This window comes from Numenius arquata, chromosome 8 (assembly GCF_964106895.1).
Source record: "Numenius arquata chromosome 8, bNumArq3.hap1.1, whole genome shotgun sequence".
Lineage (NCBI taxonomy): Eukaryota > Metazoa > Chordata > Aves > Charadriiformes > Scolopacidae > Numenius > Numenius arquata.
In genome coordinates this window covers 52,239,968-52,246,345 of record NC_133583.1, presented here as the reverse complement: position 1 = coordinate 52,246,345, position 6,378 = coordinate 52,239,968, and positions in this window count along the sequence as shown.

The window sequence follows — 6,378 nt, the reverse complement described above, 5'->3', positions numbered from 1 at the left end:
CTCAAACTTCTTACGTGACCTGTACCCACACAGGCAGGTGCATCATGTCAATCCCAGAGAAAACAAGTCCTCTTATGGACTTACCTTGTGCTCTTAAAAACAAACCAAAATTCCCCAAAGCTAATGGCAGCTGCCTGAATCACGGGGTACCACAAAGGCAAGAGAAGCGGAGTCTGGGCTGGGGCTCCAACTAGAAATATCAGAAACTCTCCATGCCAAGCCCTTAAGCAAGGTCTGAGTTTAAACAACTTTCTGGAGTTTCTGTTCTGCTTGGATAACATTTCCAGCACTCCAGCAGCTGGAGAACCAGCTCCAAGGGCTGTAACATCCCTATCACAGCCTCCCTCCAAACCCACATTGCTTTCCATGCATCCCATCAGGGTGTAAATAACAAACTGGAACGCAGCAGCCACATGGAGAGCTCTCCACCTCTCCAAGAAGCAAGGAAAGGCTCTTCTGGCAAGGAAACGTCTGTCAGAAAAGAGGCAGCATCACACCATATGTCCAACGAACGTGGAGAATATTAAAATTACAGGCAGACGTGGGCCATAGAGGATGTCTCTGAAGACGGGTGGGTGGATTTGTTCATGCCAGGTTTCAGTATGACCATTGTAAAGCCCCAAGAGATTATTTCCCCCTAAATTAATCCACGGGAGAGATGGCCACAAAAAAACAAACCCACATTGTCTACCCTTCACAAAGGGACTGTGCACATCAGGCTTTCTCAGTTCCTCCTCTGGCAGCAGAAGAGGGGCTGAACCTTCAGCCTGTGCTCAAGACCTCCTGAACCATGGACCTGACCTTACAGTGGGGTGTTTTCATGTGTTTCATCGTATTTTTTCTGTAAAAAAAGATTCTTAGCAAAATACAATGGTCAAGGGTCTGGGCTGACACAGAATTGTCATTACCCAAGCCTCATGGGGGAGGATGAACATTTTTCTCAGAAGATCTCAAAACTAAGCAGCTACCAGAGGTCTTTTTGGCCATGTGGTGGTTGATGGTCCAGCCTCCTGTTCACACTCTCCCTGCTACATTACCTGGGAGATGTCATCTGCCCACAGCGCTCCATCCTCAGAGGAGAAAGGAGATGTCTTGTACCCAAACTACAACTGCAACACATCACAGCAGCAGAGTGGAATCAGAACCACCTGCATTTCTTCCCATGTTGGCCTTTTTTTTTTTTTCCTTTCAGGCTATTTAGTTATTTTGAGAGTGGCTTCAAATTCCTGATCAAAACCCAAATCTTCTGTCAGGGGAACATTTTTTAAAGCAGCTCCATTCATTTAGATAACCTTTTTTTAAGCAAATGATGAATTTCCCCTGGCTTCAGACTGATGGATAAAAATTGGATGAGGACAAGGAGTAGCTTGGGCACTGAATGGTCCTAGACCAGAGGAAAGCCGTGGATAAAAGGCTCTGAATCCAGCCCAGGTGTTAACACACACAGAATTTTTTGCACACCAAGTGGGCAAAGAAAATTAATAACATTTTAAACCAAATAGGAACATATCTGATATATTATTTCAAATTTTCTGTTTTGCGGATTCTTTCTACCCAGCCTGTGAAAAGAAAGGAAGAAAACCACCTGTGCCTTTGCAACAGAGCAGTCCAGGCATGGGGTGTCCCCATGGGAAGCTGGACCCTGAAGGCCATCACTCCCAGGAGGGCAGGGACACTGCTGAGTGAGGTCTCTCCTCCGGTGCTGGCCACATCACTCCCCTATTTATTTGCCTTTTCTCATCACCTTTCCCGCTTATCTCTTTTTGCCCTGGATGCCCTCCTGTTTCTTACTTCATCTGCAGCTCCTGGGCTAGAAAAGGCTCCCGGTTCAGCAGGAGTCTCTGAACACAGCTGGGATTCACTGAATAAATAAATAAGTAGATCTGCCCGTCATAACTATACTTTAAATTCCCTGCACGGGAGAGACTTCCCCTTTACATTCTCTCAGCTAACACTTTTACCAGGAACCAGAGGCTGAAAAAATTGATCTCTTTGGCTGTTTTCACCTAATACTCTTGGTAGATTTGATTCCTTACAGGTATTTTTTCAAAAATAGGCTAAACTAAGGAACGGCTTATTACAGTTACAAACTGCAGTTAATAGTGAAAAAAATAAAATTCCCTTGGCTGCTTTTGAGAGAGGGATGAGGTCAATGAGGGAATATGAAGCATTTTTACTCAAACACATAAAACTAGTTATTATCACAATTAAGGAAGAGCAGAAATGGGAGGAGGAGCTGAGCTTGCTCCATATTTCGTGATATTCAGCTCACCTTCTCCTCGAGGGGCAAAATTATAAACCCACATGCCTCTGCAATCAAGGTATAAACTTTAGGTCTAAGATGGAAGAGATGTGTAACTCTTGTCAGAGGAATGAAACGGTAGATGAAGAATTAGAGAAGGCATAAGAAAGCAAGCAGGAGAGAGAAGGTGTTGGGTTCCCTTTAAAGCAGGTACCTAAATCTGAGGATTTTTTTTTAAACCCTCTTTAAGATGAAGGCTCTGCTAATAACATGTCCAGAAGATGGCTCCTGGCAAATTGCTTTGTTATTCTTGTCAAAAAAAAAAGTCCCTTGGAAGCAGTCAATTTTAAACCATATATCAAAATGATTAATTGCCCTTAAATGAGCAGATGTTGAAGTACCCTTGAATGGGGCTAACGCCTTTTTGGATTGCAAACATAATGTATTCATGGACTTGGAAAAATATCATTAGGGCTATTAATTAGCTATAAGCACCAAAAGCTTTGGTGGCTCCAAGGTGTTCACTTGCTTTTTTTTTTTTTTTTCCCCCTTTTTTTTCCTTCTTTTTAGGACTTAAGGGGGAACAACTGGCTTTGCTGGAATAAGGTTAGCAGGTATTTTTTTTAATGCTGCATAGAAAACCTTGCCAAGTAGCTCAAATTGGAAAAAACTGTGGGAAATACTGTCTGACCTCTAAATGTGGGTAGGAACTAACCAGAACAGCCAGGACTTAAGGAGAGAGCACAAGTGTGGTGGGGCAAAGAAAGACAAGGGAGAGAATAAAAGAAAGAAACCTGACATTGCAGGAGGCTGCTTAGGATATAACTCTGCTCTCAGCCAAGGGAAAATGTGCTAAACCACAAACCTTGGGTGAAGGTTTGAGTCGATCTCTGGGGGGAAAGGTGTTTTGTGTCCTCCGAATTTGGGGAGAAAGGAACTTTTATTGCACAGTTGACCCCGGAGGAAAAAAATATAAATTCCTCTTCCCACTAATCTCGCTTTCCTCCAAACCTCCAAGAGCAAAAGGAGAAATGTAGCATGCTGTGGCTTGAGACTTTTTAGTAACAGAAAATCCTTAAAAGTGAGCCTGTTTTGGTCTCTTTTCAAATACTGCATCAAATATATTTTCAATGAATTCATGGAAAAAAAAAGGAGGCAGGGAAAAGAAAAAAAAAACTTTTTAAATCTGTTTAAGTTTATAAACAAGATTAAAGAAACAATGTCAAGGGTCTTATGGAAATGGTGATAGTGCCCCTTTAAATAAGAGCAAGTGGAGATTTTCTATATCACTGTGCAGTTTAAATCTTTCTTGATGGACCGGACACTAGTCCTCCTTAAATCCTTCAGAAAGCTGCTTTAAGGAAAAAGGCTGCGAGGAATTTCTTCTCGCTTTAATTGCTTAAGAAACGGTTCCCACAATGAGCTGTGGCCTAGATTTGCCTCTCATTTAAGTTCTGATTTTTAAAAGTTCACAAGTTAATCCCCTTTCGGTCTCACACGAATGCGGTTGGCGTCGGGGACAAAGTACTGGACAATGTCTGGAACATTTCAAACCCCCAAAAGATGCCCCATACCAAAAAAAAAAAAAAAAAAAAAAAAAAAAAAAAAAAGCCCAAAACAAAACCAAGCAAAGTGGGCTTGATTTAGTTAAGTAGCTATTTTAAGACCTTGTTGCCATTATAATTTGAGGCAAGTAGAAATCGTCTTGCACTGTATCTGCCGTAGATCAGGGGTAAGGAGGTTTGTCAGTTTGCAGTTTTCTTCCTTGTCCATCTTCCGAGGATAGAGCTTTATTTCTCTTTATTCCACCTAAAATTAAATGTCTGCATCTCTAACACAGTTTACTGTCCTGGCAAGAGGTGGGATAAAATTCACAAAACAAAGAGAGAGAGAAGGAAGGAGTTAATGCATTAACTGCTTAAAACGTAACAAGCTTGGCTTTGATTTTAATTGTTCTGAAGGAAAGAGCCACGATTTCTGTGCAAATGCAAACACACAATTCTGTGTGTATGGGGATGGGAGCGTTTAAAATACTCAGGATAGGGAAATTACATGCGTTTCTAAATAAAATGAGGAAAGCACAATTTTCGTCCAGCATTGTCCCCTGATCGGCCCACTGATTTTTTAAATTATTTTTTCAAAAAAAAAAAAAAGCGGTTTTCAATTCAAAGTACCAGCTGTCCTTCCCGTCGTGCAGGTGAGGGTGCTTAAAGCCGACGTGGAAACCTGAAATTCCCGGTTCACTTAGGAAAGACATAAAAAATGGTCTTTGAAGGGGATTTTTTGGTACGTGTATAGACCCAGCCATTTATCCAAAATATTACCGTTAATATCACGGAAACTTAAAAAATCCTTTCTCCTTGGTGAACTAACAAATTCCTCCCACCCCGTCGTGTAGTGCAGGATCAAGTCGGGGTGGCAGATTTATGTATTTTCATATTTCATTTTGTTGTGCGATGCAAAACTTACACACACACACAAAATTACCAATTTCTGCTCCTCTTCTCCCCCCCCCCCTTTTTTTTTTTAATAAACTATTGCTATTATTGTTAATATTATTATTTTATTGGCGGGGGTGGATAAAGCCATTTCTCCCCCAGCCAAGCCGAGGTTTGGTATCGGACCCGCTGCCGGCCGCAAGTTTGCGGAGCCCCGGGGAGGACGGGGCGGCTGGAGAGGGAGCGGGGCCGGGAAGGAGTAGGGGGGGATCGTGGAGGGACACACACACACACACACACACACACACACACGGTTGCAAACCTCCCCTTGCCGGGGCTGCTTTCCCTCCTGCTCAGCCCGCATCCCTCCCTCGGCTCCCCGCGTTTTGGAGAGGGAACCCCTGTAATCTCGACACAACTCGTACCGATTTCCCACATCGATACCTTGGGGAGGGGGGAGGAGAGGGGGGGGTAAATGTGATAAATCAGTTCTGCGGACAAACTGGGGTTACTTTTCCGAGCTGCGCTAAATGCGCAGTTGACTTGTTTCTGCCAAGAGGCGCTGAATTAAACGCAGTTATTTTATTTATAGGAGCTGGTTAAACAGCAGAAATCCCGTCGCTGGAGAGCTCGGGAAGATTTTCTGAAGACAGAGGGAAACTCTTATGAATTCTTTGGGGGGGGGGAAGGAGGGAACTAAAACTAAGGATTTTTCGTCGAAGCGATCACAACATCTCCCGTGCTTAATAGCTCAGCGAGAAGAAAAGGCGAGACAATGGTGAAATCGCCGTCGGAGGGGCTGGGATTTTGTGCCGGGGCTACAAGCGACAATTCAGAAACCAGAGAGGAGTCGCGATGCCCCCATCCCGAGGGGCAGAGCCCCCCCCGCCGCCACACGGGTAGACCCTTCCCCGTTGCATTAAACGAAGGAGCCCTGCAAAGTTCGCCGGCCACTTGAGCAGATTTTTGCCTCCCGAGGCTGCGGTTTGTGCCCCGGTTCCTGAGAGCTACAGGTCCGCGGGGCTGCTCCCAGCCAGGCTTTGGGGGGCAAGGGGAGGTTCCCAGGGGGGTGGCTGAATTTTGGGAAGCATCGCCTGGCTTCTCCTCGCCGTCCCCCGTTTCAACTCGTTGTGATTAGCGGAGTGGGGAAGGTGCAGGTTGCAAACTCGGGGCGGGGTGGTGGTGGGGGGTGTCTTTTTACAGAATTACCCCCAAAAAACAAAGAGGACAATTCCCTGTGGGCTTTGCGGGGTGGTGCCCACAACAGCCCGGGCACAACGCCCCGAAAAACGCCCCCGAAAAAGCGATAACGGCAATCAAAGCGCCGAGTTTCGCCCAATCGGTTTCTCGGCCAAAAGCGGGTGGTTATTAATTAGAGCGTTAAGGGGAAAGGCAGTGCGAGGGGCTCCCCTCCTTCCTGGGGAGCAAGAGGGACTTTGGTGGAGCGAGGGCTGGAATAGCTTGGAATAGATTTAAATAGATTCACCCCCTCCCTCTCTTTCTCGGGACAATCACTTAGTACCCCATAACCTCTGAAAAAAAAAATAATATGTATACGATAAAAATAAATACAACAAAGTGACACTTAGAGCCTTCTGGTGTCCTGAGCCAGATCGACACCCTCTTTTTTTTTTTTTTTTTTTGTCAGAATTTGTACAAAATATCAAGCTCAAATTAGAAGGTCCTCTCCCCCCCTCC